Source organism: Aotus nancymaae, unplaced genomic scaffold (genome assembly GCF_030222135.1).
Source record: "Aotus nancymaae isolate 86718 unplaced genomic scaffold, 86718_ANA_hifiasm-v0.15.2.pri h1tg000058l, whole genome shotgun sequence".
Classification (NCBI taxonomy): domain Eukaryota; kingdom Metazoa; phylum Chordata; class Mammalia; order Primates; family Aotidae; genus Aotus; species Aotus nancymaae.
In genome coordinates this window covers 6,226,610-6,239,876 of record NW_026988472.1, presented here as the reverse complement: position 1 = coordinate 6,239,876, position 13,267 = coordinate 6,226,610, and the positions used below count along the sequence as shown (strand labels likewise).

The window sequence follows — 13,267 nt, the reverse complement described above, 5'->3', positions numbered from 1 at the left end:
ACTGAAAGGAAAAACTGCTTTCTTTCAATATGTAAGATTATACAATCAGAATCTCAGAGTTGAAAGAATTTTGACATTCATCTAATTCGATCAGCAATCCAGAATGAATCAGATCTACAATCCCAATCTCCACGTAATGGTACATTCATAATAAATTAAAACAAATTCCAACTTTCTGTAAAAACACATTATGGGATCATTCTATGCCACAATTGTAATTTTTAAAGCCAAATGATTAAAAACTTTTAAAGAGAACTTAAAAGTTGAAAATGCTCAGGATAACAGCCCAAACAAAATCTACAGTTGTTTTACTCATAGAGAGCCACTTCTTCACCACCTGAAAGGATTTCTATAACCAGAAGACCAAGCTGGTCAACAAGTACATAAAGTTTTAACAACTTAACACCTATGACACATCCAACGACTTAAAAGTTGAATTATCCCTGACACTAACATATATAAACATCTAGTAACCAGTCATTAAGGAAACAAAGAATACATAATACAGCAAAACACCAAAACCCCAAGTAATTATGAATATCAACCTTATAGTGAGATCATTGTAAAGCAGCCTAATATGGTTACAACTACAAAACAATTAACAGATAAATTAATCTTAATGTGAAGGGCAAATATTTTCAAAGCAACTAAGTTTGGCATTTCACTAATTCTTTGAATTCATGGTTGAAAACACACAATAGAAAAAAAAACACACCAACAGCATTTCCATTGTAAATATAAAGCTAAGAATTGTGGGGAAAACTCAAATATTGGAATGCCTATGGTGTGCAAAAAAAAAACTCTACCAACAATTTACAGTTATCCTAGTTTCACAAACTCAGGATTAGATTTAAGTGATTTCATCCAAACTTCCTAACTAAAGAAAACTCAGGCCTAAGTATCTAATCACTATATCCAATATGCCCCAAATTATTTTTGTTGAATTCATGAATTAACTGCAACTCCCAAGAAATCACTTAATATTTACTCGATTTTCAACCAGTGATTCATTTCTCCATTCATGAACAAAGAATTGAAAGGTCTGAATTCATGATCCATAGCACTTGGTTGATTCAAAATCATATTTCATCTAAATACTTCAAATAACTTTCATTTATGATTACTTCTACCCTCTCTGCCCCTTGAAATTACTCTCATTTTAAAGGCAGGCACAAGTGTGGCCTTGTTCTGCCCCCGTTTGTGCCTAAGTCAAAGGCCGGCTAGAGCCTAATGTGTCCAATATCCATTCTCAGGTTTTGGCCATGGAAGGGACACAGAGGTAGATCCCAGAATGGGTAATGCTGCACAAGGTAAGAAATGAACACTTTAAAGGACTTGTGCTGAGGAAACATCAATTTCAAATGAAATGAAAAAAATCATAGTAGGTAAACTAAGGTTGTGAAAAACTAATAGCTGAAAATCAGGATGTAAGTAGAAGCTCTCAAAAACTGTTTCAGTATTGCCATTTCAAGAACTATATGACAGCCAGGAACTCATAATTAGGTCTTAATGGCTTAGAAGTTATGGGTCAGAGCAGCTGAGATACTAACATCAAAAGAATAAAAAGCAACATTATAAGGTAGTATAAAAATAACTAAATCACCTAAGGAAATTGAAACCATGCATGAAAAACCCCAAAGGCACAATCAGGTCATTATCTAGGAAACATTAGCTTCTTCCACCAGGAGGCCTACTTTTCATGTGGAGCAGTAAGCAGGGCCAAGACATGGAACTGAAGTCAGGTATCAAATCAGACTCTGCCACAGAAAAAGGAATAATCCATGACTAGTTATTTAGGATAGTGCCTAGGACAGCACTATCAACTCCAACTGGGATACTGGAGATTACAGCCATTGTTCAATTATAATAGGCCCTCCAGGGTCTTTAATTTAGCAAGAATGGGTTAGACACCACTACTGGGCTGTAATCCCCAAATATGCGGGGGAGGGGTGGGGAGGAAACTATAGGACAACTTCTTCAACAAATATATTGAAAGAAAAAAAAACAAGAGACGGAACCTGCAGATTAAAATAGATTTAAGGGCTATAATCAATGCTTTGCAATAAATGTGCTTTCTCAGGATCCTGATTCAAACAAACTGTTTTTTAAAAAAAAAGCTGAAAAATCAGAGAAATCTGAGTATTTTACATTTGATATTTTTAAAAAACCTATTAAATTTTTTCAGTTGTGGTAACAGTTTTGATCTTGTATTTAAAGAGCCCTTGCCTTTTAGAAATACAAACAAGTATTTCACAAATAAATATGACAGTAGGGATTTATTTCAAAATAATCTACTGAGGGGCAGTGGTTAGAAGTATAGATGAAACAGGCTGGGCATGGTAGCTCATGCCTGTAATCTCAACACTTGGGGAAGTGGAAGGATTGCTTGGGCCCAGAAGTTTGTGACCAGCCTGAGCAACACAGCGAAACCCATCTCAATTTAAAATAATTTAAAAAAAAGAAGTATAGATGAAATAGAATGTGCAAGTTGAAACTATTAAAGCTGGTGATGGGTAAGTGGGGGAATTATTATACTATCCAATTTTTGCATGTTTGAAATTTTTCCTAACTCTTTAAAAAGAATTGGTTAGACACACTGTCTTGCAACTTTTTGAACGAAGCCTAGGATGATTTAAAAAATCATGTACAGGTATCATTCATTTTAACAAATCTCTTTAATTCGGTAATGACCTCCACTTTAACAAAAGAAGCAACCAGTACCACATCAGATCCCAAGAATGGAAGAAACCAAAGTAGCTCAATCATAGAATGGAAATATAGCCACCCCTACTATCTCCATTCCAGGAAGTAAAATACAAATACTACCCACAGAGATTTACAAAAACTAACCTAAAATCACAGCCAATCATACTCATCCTGGTGGGAAATTCTCCACACCGCTCCAACAGCTTCGAGAACCTTCCTGACCAAGTTGGTCTGCTGGTTTCTCTGGATCACTAATCCACTCAGGTCAGGCTACTGGAAGATCTACAAAAAAAAAAGTGGGGGGAGAGAGGAGTGAGATATACAACACATTTATAAGGGTGTGTGAGGAGGGTTAACCATTCTATTAATGTTCAAACATAACCAGTTATTATTTCTAAAGCAATAGTCCTTACATACCTATTTGCATTTTTTAGGACCTGTTTAGAGAAGTAACTCAAGAATTCAGAACCAACTGTAATACTTCTAATGCTTTGACAACATTGCTGAAAACAACTCAGTTCTTAACCCAAATGAAATTATAGAAGACACTTTATTTTATAGACAATTTTATACCCTCAATATAAACACTAAGGATATATGTTTTATTATTTGTGGGAAAAAAACTGTACATATAAAAATTATTCTTCACCTTCATATATGCTTTTTGGCCATACTGGGAGACAAACAATAAACATCCTGGCAACTCAGGTTGAACTTTGCCATTGAACCTTAGACAAAGTTTTTATTTGGTATTGCCACTCTTTCCTCTCTTCTCAGACATCTACCTAGAATAAATTAAACTTCTAGGTCACACCTAGATTATCATTCCCAGATTTACTCTAATGCTCAATGATAAGGGTCAAATTGAAATTGATGTTTAGTAAATTTGTGATCACTGCTTAACCCACTGTAAAATGAACCAATGCAAAATCTCAAAACAGAAAGTGATCTCCTGCCCTCCAATGAAAATCGGAAAATATTTTATTACCTACAAAGCACTTCAAATTAAATAAAGCAGACTCTGAATTTCAAAACTAAAGTCTACCTAGAGTTAATTGTGGGATGGTTACCTCCTGTAAATTTTAAATCCTAGTAAACTTTTCACCACCATGTTTCTACTTCAACTCCCATCACCCAGTCAAGTAAAATAATGGGGACAGTTGTGCTTATATTAAAGGGTTGTTGCTAGAATTAGTAAAAAACAAAAAAACCTGTAAATGTTACACTTTAATATTGGTCTAATCAATATATTAACAGTAAGGAAGCCTGTAATCCCAGAACTTTGGGAGGTTGAGTGGCACAGGCGGATCACGAGGTCAGAAGATCGAGATCATCCTGGCCAACGTGGTGAAACCCTGTCTCTACTAAAAATACAAAATTTAGCTAGGGACAAGCACGGTGGCTCACCCCTGTAATCTCAACACTTTGGGAGGCTGAAGTGGGTGGATCACCCGAGGTCAGGAGGTTGAGACCAGCCTGACCAACAAGAAGAAACCCCATCTATACTAAAAATACAAAATTAGCCAGGCGTGGTGGTGCATGCCTGTGGTCCCAGCTACTCAGGAGGCTGAGGCAGGAGAATCGCTTGAACCCTAAAGGCAGAGGTTGCAGTGAGCTGAGATCACCCCACTGCACTCCAGCCTGGTGACAGAACGAGACTCCGTCTCAAAAAAAAGAAAAAACAAAACAGTAAGGAAAACCTTCTCCAAGTCAAATATAGTCACTTCTGTTGAATAAGTACATTAAAAAATATAAAATGGCAATAACACAACAGGAAGTAGTGTATTTAAGAGCCGGCAGTAATTCACCATAGAAAACAAGCTTGGTATTCCAAATAATCTTTCTCTCTCAGATAGGAATTATCTTACTCAGGTAAGAAGATGCCAAATAGCAGATCCCCACAGTGATCTGAGGGACCAAACAAATGAGGGTGGGGGAAAGCAGCATGAACACTTGAAAATTAGCTAACAGAAGTTCCTTTTACCATTGTGAAATGCATGGCACCAAATTACTTTTGTAGAGTGAATGACGGGACAGACTGCTTTTGAAGGAGTGGAAGAAATGAGTAGGCAACGCATGAGGCACCCCTTCCAAAAGGTAGAACACTTGGGTGTGGTTCTGGACAGGAATATTATGGCTGGTGGTCATTCCAGGACAGTGATTAGGCACTGAAATTGCTAGACCATTAGAAGGAAACGAAGAGTGGGAATCATGTTCAAACATCATGAACCATTGGAGATAAAAAGTTTGGCCTATGAGGAGGAAAAAATTTATAAAAGTTATAGATCTGGCCTAGAAATATGCCACGAATGTATAATTAAAGCAACAAAAATCTCTTATTCTTTCCCAGGTCATAAAAACCAGCATATGACACAAGTACATCTACCAATGTATTTAAAAGACAGAGTTTCACTCTTGTTGCCCAGGCTGGAGTGTAAGGGGCCATCTCAGCTCCCCGCGACCTCTGCCTCCCAGGTTAGGTTCAAGCCATTCTCCTGCCTCAGCCTCCTGAGTAGCTGGGATTACAGGCATGGGCCACTATGCCCGGCTAATTTTGTATTTTTAGTAGAGAAGGGGTTTCTTCGTGTTGGTCAGGCTGGTCTCAACCTCCCGACCTCAGGTGATCGGCCCGCCTTGGCCTCCCACAGTGCTAGGCACGCCCGGCCTACCAATGTATTCTTACACCAAAAAGTAAGTAATCCTAACTTATTGCATGCCTACCATGAGACAGTTGACATTTTTTGTTGTTGTTTTTTACTAATTCTAGCAACAACCCTTTAATGTAAGCACAACTATCAACATTATATTTATTTATTTATATATATATAATATATATATAGATGAACTGAGAATCTGAAAATTTGCCCAAGGTCACAAGGTTCAATGTGAACCCAAAACACACACTATTATTTCCACCATACCAGGCCTCCGCCTATGACCGGGGAATGTTGGTGTCTCCTCAATCTATGCAACACTAAGGCTAAAAGAAAACAATGCTGAACATGTAATCTACAAAGGAGAAACAAATGATCGGGAATTAACTGCCGATAGTAACGGTGGCATGGGGGGAAGAGGAAATAAACAACAGGGCAGATTGAGGGGCAGGACAATCAACGCTGTTTTCTAGTACATGGAAGGGGTAAAATGTAGTGAAGCCTCACAGGAGAATATCTTCCTTCTAGGGGATTCAGCTCCTGGAAAAGGAGAAGGGGAGTGGGGGACAGAAAGATTAAGAAATGAGAGGCAGGTAAGAGGTGTAAATAGATGTCCACAGACCAAGAGGCTCCAGAAACTCAGAGCAAGGCTCTGAGGCTTGCAGGGGAAATATAAGAGGGATGGAAGACAGAAAGCGCGTTTACTGGAGAGTTGTCCTCTACAGCCTTCTGAGGGGGAGGAATGAGGAAGGGAAGGCTAATGGCCCTGAACGAAAAGGCCACTTAAACGGCAATATCCAACCACTGACCCATTCATAGTTTCGCTTAACAGTGGTTTCGCAGCATGCAGAGCTAAGAAATCCGGATCAGACTCAAACAAACACGAAGACTTGAGGAAATGGAAGGCTACTATGGCTCCATCCACAAAGATGGAGTAAATGCAGGCAACAGGATAGGCTCTAGATTCAACATCTGCGCCAAGGGGACCAATGGAAGAGGGAGACAGGGCGGGCTAGGGAACTCAGACTAAGCTCGAATTTAGGACTGGGGAAGGAGTGACAGGGAAAAGCATTGACTCCCCCCTCCCTTAAATACGAGCCAACTATCCAAGTAGATGAAGATTAGATAGGACGACAGAATTGGAAGGGGCAGAGGATGAGGAGTACGCAGACACTGCTGCTTAACCCCTAAGCCTTAGCTCTAAAACCGCGGGAGTTGGCGAAGATGACCCCACCTCGAGAAAAATCAGGGTATTCATCCGGGTCGTCGGAGGTGCTGAGAACCGAGGCTGGCCGGCAGAAAAGTAGGGGGAAATAACAGTCGTTGTTGGTTGCTTCCCTCTTTCCCACCGTTCAATTTAAGTTAACACCAACCCCACTCCCCAGCGAACTCCAGACTCCCCTCTCACCCTTCCCAATCCGCCCACTGCGGCGGCAACAACGGAGGCGTTGACCGATCGGTGGGGCAAAGGCGGGCCCGCACGCGGCCGAGGCCCGGGAAATGGTGTCGCCTCAACGGACTAGAAACGAGGTTGCTTTCACCTCAGGTCTGGTTTACCGGCCCCTCCAGCGTTTCACCAATCGTCAGCTCCTTAACGCCAGGTACCTTAGAGGCGTTATAAAGGCGGAGAGCCAACACCTCTGTGCTGGGTCCTGACCGAAAAGCCATCAGCGTCCGCCGCCATCTTAACAGCAGGCGGACCGACCCTAGTCACTACCCGCCCCCCACCGCCAAGCTACCTCCGCCACCGCCAACGAATCCCACGAGGACGTAACCCCGCTCCCTCGAGAATTCTCCAGCTTAGAACGGCACGAGCCGAAGACCTTGCCGCCTCCGCGGCCACTGCAGTCAGTAGTCGAGGCACCGCCGCCTCTACCGATCCCGCGAGAACCTCTACCGGACGGGAAAAGCCTGAGCCCAGCCCTTTCCAGACCCCTCCTCCCTCCCACCAAAGACGAAGTAGCTTTACCCTACGCCAAGCGAAAAGCAAATGACGCACAATCTAACGAAGGAACGAGGGGCGGAGCGACTCTACCATGGCCGGCTCCCGCATGCGCTGAGAACTATCGCGATATTACGCTTTAGCCTCGGCGAGACCTTCTTAATTCACCGCAGGATGCCGCCCGCGCCTCGCCTTTAGGAAACATGAGATACCGCGAGACCTGGTGCACGCTCCTAAAAAGGAGAAAGGCGGGGCTTCATGAAAATGACTGGGAGTTTTTCGGGGGAAGGGAGGAACCTCCCGTCCTGCAGGGATCTAACCTACCACGAGGTTTCCGACCCACTGCGGAGCTGGCTGCCAAACCTCGCGATGACACAGCTCAGCGCCAAATCTCGGCCATGTCCTGAAAACTGCCTCCGCCCCCGATCTAGGTGTCTAGAGCCTAGTGCTTGAAGAAAATTTAAAAAGTCAACCTGTTTATTCTCACGCTTCCGGGCAGGGCTGTACCAATTAGCCAAACTCCATTCTGGAAGGGGAGCAAAGAGTCCCCCATTGTTACCTGCCTCCAGGAATAACATACTGTCCTGGACTAACATTTAAAAGACGTTCAATCTCACAATAAGCACGCAAATGCAAATGCAAACAATGACATAACATTTTTTGCCCATTAGATAGGAAAAAAAAAAATTAAACCTATGTTATCCAGACTCCTTCCCTCGCCGCACTGCAGGCTAACCTGAATCCATCTTTATCTAACTAAAGGCCATATCATTAGTTCCAGTTCCAAAGCCACCAATTTTAACTACTGAAGCTTTACCTTGGCATAACTAAAAAGATCCAATAAAGTGGTTTTCTCCAAACAAAGGAGTCTGCCCTCAAAGGAAAATTCAAGCTTCGGGGATGGGGGGAAATGCCTGACGCTTTTAATATGGCAGTTTTTCCACGTCTAGCCAACAATGTTTCTCCAATAAATCTTGGGATCCAATCTGGCTCGATTTGTGGACTTTTCCATTCTAACGCATTGTTCTGTCCATTCTAATTTAAATAGTTACTTTAGAGTACATTTTAATAGCCAGTAGTACAAATACCCCCATCTTTACTTAACGTTTTAAAATGTTTTTTTCAGTTATTCTTAGCCATTTTTTTTCCCGGATGAACTTTAGAATCATATTAAGTTCCAAAAAACTTGGTATATTTATTGAAATTGTATCAACTGTATAAACCAATATAGGAAAAATGGACATCACTACAATATTGAGCCTTCTTATTCAGAAGCATAGTATTCCTTCTCCTTTTATGCAGACGTTCTTTTATTGTATTCGTCAATAAAGTTTTATAGTTTACTTCCAGGTATTTTTATTCGTTTCTCTTGCTATTGCGAACAGGTTTTTTTAATTATTAAAATTTCAAAATGCTTATTGCTTATAGATAGGAAAACTGCCTATCTATTGATAATTTGCCTATTTACTTTTGTAATCGGACAAACAAAAATATGATCAATTTCACCAGTAATCAGGGAAATGCAAATGAAAACAATGACATACGATTTTTTGCCTTTTAAATTGGCTAAAATTACAAAGATTGATAATACGCGTTGGCGCAACTGGAAAAATAGGCATTCTCGCACAACATTGAAGAGTAAATTAGTAGAGGCTTTTTCGAAGGCAATTTGGACAAATCTATCAAAATTCAAAATGCATATACACCTTGACCAAGCGATTACTCTTCTAAGAATTTCTCCTACAGAAATACTCATACATGTGCATGATACATATACACAAATCCATTCATTATGGCATTGCTTGTAATAGTCCCCTCCCTCCCCCAACAGAGAAACAAGCTAATGTATATCAATCGGGAAATGGTTAAATAAACTGTAGTACAATCATACAATGCAGCTGTTTAAAACCCGACATAAATTTGGATTCCCGGATATAAGAAGATCTACAAGACATATTCTTAGGTTTTTAAACAAGCAATTAGTCGAAATGAATGTGTGTACGAGTGTGTGTGTAGTACCATTTAGATACCAAAACATATACATGCAACGCCTAGTAGTTACCCGCGAAGCCTGTCCGCCCGCCCCTCACCTTCCCTCTCCTCTGAGGCCGCCTTCCACGAACCAGTAAGAAACGCTGAAAGCCCGGCCTCTACTCCCTCTTTAGGGCCACTGGGCCATGGCTAATGCCGGTACCTCGCATCCCCTCTGTCGGCCGCTCTCTCGCCGCGCCGCCGGCCGCTGCCCGGCTGCCCCAGAAGATGCGGCTTAGCTCTCCGCTGGCGCCGGCCGAGGCCTGGGGGAGGGGAGAGGAGGCGGGGTTCAGGGAGGGTTGGGGCAGGCCGCCCAGCCCCTCTAGCTGCCTTTCCCGCAGGTTCCCCAAGGCCGCCACCTCCGCGCCTCCGCGCAGGGTCCCGTGGGAACTCCCCCCCACCGCCACTGTCCCCGGCGAGAAGCCGAGGACGGCCGCGCGAACACAGCTCCCCCGCCAGCCCAGGGATAGACGCTCACCTCGGCCGCAATGGCTACGCGGGGCCCGCAGGAGCGTGCGGGGTCCGCGGCCCTGCTTCAGCCCTATTCCAGACCTGCTCCCCTCGCTCGCCCTCAGTCGAAAACCTCCCGGCTCCGGCTCAGCTCAAACTCGATTTGGGGCTCCACCCACCGCACGCGAAGCCCCGCCCCTGACCCTCGGGAGGGCCCTCCCTCCGCGGTGAAATCGGGTCCCTTGCAGGGGACCGCGCCTGAGCTACCCAAGGCCCAGTAAACGTAACCATAGAGGATGATAGGGTCGCTAAGAATTGGGATTTGATTCGAGACTCGTTGGAAGCCGCGGAAGGGAACATGATTTGATCTGATTTACCTTTAAAAATTAACGACCTCGCTAGATGCCTTGTGAAGAATGGGGAGGTGGGGGGCAAGACGGCAAGCCTGGACCCGGAGCGAAGGGTGGGAGACGACGTGGGACGCAGACCACCCAGAGTATACGCAAGCAAACACTTAAAACACTTCAGGCACATAGTAAGCCCTCAATAAACATTCTTTTTCTCCTTTAATTGTTTGGAACGGCAGGGCAATTGACAAGAATCCTGTAGAGGATCTGCATCTGTAAATGCGTGGGAATAAAAAGGACCTAGTAGGAGATTCCCTGTTAACCCTACTTAATTAACATGGGCTGCGGACGACACTGGAGGGGCGGGGGACTTTGACTTGGAACTCCAGCTACTTCGATGAGGTTTTGATTTTTAACAAAAAGTATGTATGTACTTAGTATTTACAGACAAAAGCACTATTAAAAGAACTCCTGAGACATCGAGGAAATAAAAACTGTAATTATACCCTCCACTTCTCCGATTCCAGCCCTCTGGAGCAGTGGTTCATGCTCAAATTGAGAATCTGCTGAATGGATCCCCCACCTCAATATATACTTACACATAAAATTTTGTATATGATCTCAGAAGATGTACAGGACCCTTTTGAGACACATTAAATATTTTTACAGGTTTTTTTTTTTTTTTTTTGAGACAAGGTATCACTCTGTCACCCAGGTTGAAGTGCAGTAGTACGGTCACGGCTCACTGCAGCCTCGACCTCCAGGGCTCAAGGATCCTCCTGCCTGCCTCCCAAGTAGCTGGGACTACATGAATGCGCCACCACGCCTAGATAACTTTTTTTTTTTTTTTTTTTTTTTGTAGAGACAAGGTCTCACTATGTTGCCCAGGCTGGTCTCAATCTCCTGGGTTTAAGCAATCCACCCGCCTCGGCCTCCCAGAGAGCTGGGATTATAGGCGTGAGACGCCGCACCGGCCCGTCTATAACATTTTAGTGGCAATATGAAGCTATAGTTTCTTTAGCATGTAATTAACTTCAATTTTGTTCTTTTTTCATTTTAAAATTTGTTTCCTAATTACATATGATTATTGTAAAACACAGATAAATTTAAAGTTCCCCTTACATTCATATACACAAATAGAAAAGCATGGCTTTGTTTTTTGTTTCTCATTAAAAAATAAATAGCATCCTATTTTATGTATTGTTCTGTTAATTGCTTTATTCACTTAATGTAGCTTGAAGATCTTTCCATGTCAGTATATATAAATCTACCTCATTTATCTTACCTACTGCATAGTATTCCGTTGAATGTATATACTATAATCATTCACCTATTGGTAAACACATGTTTTTTCAATCTTTTACAGTGGGTTTTTTGGTACTATTAACAATGCTGCAATAAAATTCCTTGTACATGATTTTTTCTGCAGATGCTAAAATATTCCCGTGAGATAAATATGGATAGTTGGATCAAAAGTAGCACACTTTTTTTTTTAAGACAGTGTCTCTCTGTCACCCGGGCTGGAGTGCACTGTTGCGACTACGGCTGACTGCAGCCTCGACCTTCAAGGCTCAAGCGATCCTCCCACCTCAAGCCATCCTCCTACCTCAAGCGATCCTCCCACCTCAGTCTTCCCGCTAGTAGCTGGGACTACCGGCGTGTGCCATCACGCCGGGCTAATTTTTTTTTTTTTTTTTTGAGACGGAAGTCTTGCTCTGTTGCGGGCTGCAGTGCAGTGGTGTGATCTCGGCTCACTGCAACCTCCGCTTCCCGGGTTCAAGCGATTCTTCCGCCTCAGCCTCCGGAGTAGCTGGGACTACAGGCACATGTCACCATGCCCTGCTAATATTTTGGTATTTTTAGTAGATAGGGGGTTCCTCCATGTTGGTCAGGCTGGTCTCACACTCCCGACCTCAGGTGATCTGCCCACCTCGGCCTTCCAAAGTGCTGGAATTACAGGTGTGAGCCACTGCGCCTGGCCAATTTTTGTATTTTTTGTAGAGATGAGCTATCACTACATTGTTCAGGCTGGTCTCAAACTCCTCAGCTCAAGTGATCCTCCCGCCTCGGCCTACCTAAGTGCTTGGATTACAGGCCTGAGCCACTGTGCTCCGCCCAAAGATAGCACATTTTGAAATTTTAATACATAAAGTTTAATTGCCACGTAGAACAACTATTTCCGTTCATACCTCCACTAGCAGTAAGTAAGAATTACCGTTTCCCTAAATTCTTACCTGGACTGGATATTAAACAATCATTTTAATATTTTGCCAATATAATGGGTGAAAAATACCTCATTATTTACATTTCCCTGATTATTAGCTAAGTTAAGGAGTATTTTCTTTCTTCTTTTTCTTTCTTTTTTTTTTTTTTTCTGCAGCCTCTATCTCCTGGCTTCAAGGGATCTTCTCGCCTCAGCCTCCCAAGTAGCTGGGACTACAGGTGCAAGCCACCATGCCCAGCTAATTTTTGCAGGAGGGGGCAGAATGGGGAACAAGATGAGATCTCACTATGCTGCCCAGCCTTGTCCCAAACTCCTGGGCTCAAGCAATCCTCTCCAATCTGCCTCGATTACAGGCATGAGCCACTGCGCTGTGCCTCAGGAGATTTTTATCTATTTTATTAGGAACATTTTCATACAACAACATTGAAAGAATTTTACATCTACATACCCACCACATTGGTTTTACCATGTTTTGTTATAGCTTTACTACATATCTATCACTTATCTATCCACCAATCATGCCATCTTATTTTTTATGCATTTCTCTTTCTCATTTAACTAAACTCTCTAGAGTTTACTCTATTCTGTTGATATTTTCAAAGAACAATTTCTTAGATTTATTTCTCTGTTATACCATTTTCCCCTATTCTCTACTTGTTATTATTTTCAGCTTTAATGTGTATTAATATCTTCCTTCAGTTTTCTCTAAGTTTATATTTTTCAGTGATTTACTTCATATGAAGTGCTCTCATTCTCATTAATTTCTAGTTTATAATTTTAGGTTTTATTTCTTCTTTGACCATGAGATATTTAGAAGTATTTTCTTTGTAGGTGACTCGAATTTTTTCTTATTTGGATGTTTTTGTGGTTAGAGGTTAGGTGTACTGCACTGTGTTCCATTAATGTGACATTA

General features: G+C 42.3%; 1 protein-coding gene across 10 annotated transcripts in view; it reads right to left on the bottom strand.

The window, feature by feature from the left end:
• HUWE1 (HECT, UBA and WWE domain containing E3 ubiquitin protein ligase 1) overlaps positions 1-9,596 on the bottom strand; it is a 160,459-nt gene extending 150,863 nt beyond the window's left edge. For 4 of the 10 annotated variants that reach the window (XM_012471721.3, XM_012471729.3, XM_012471730.3 and 1 more), the window contains exons 1-2: positions 7,100-7,308; positions 2,851-2,988 (exon numbers count right to left, since the gene is read on the bottom strand). The gene's annotated coding sequence lies outside the window, so the exon portion shown is untranslated. Of the gene's footprint in view, positions 1-2,850; positions 2,989-6,594; positions 6,616-7,099; positions 7,310-7,329; positions 7,349-9,392; positions 9,461-9,496 lie in introns of those variants that run through there. The other 6 variants (XM_012471732.3, XM_021671549.2, XM_064364329.1 and 3 more) reach the window with 5 other exon arrangements.
• Positions 9,597-13,267: the final 3,671 nt, after the last annotated feature.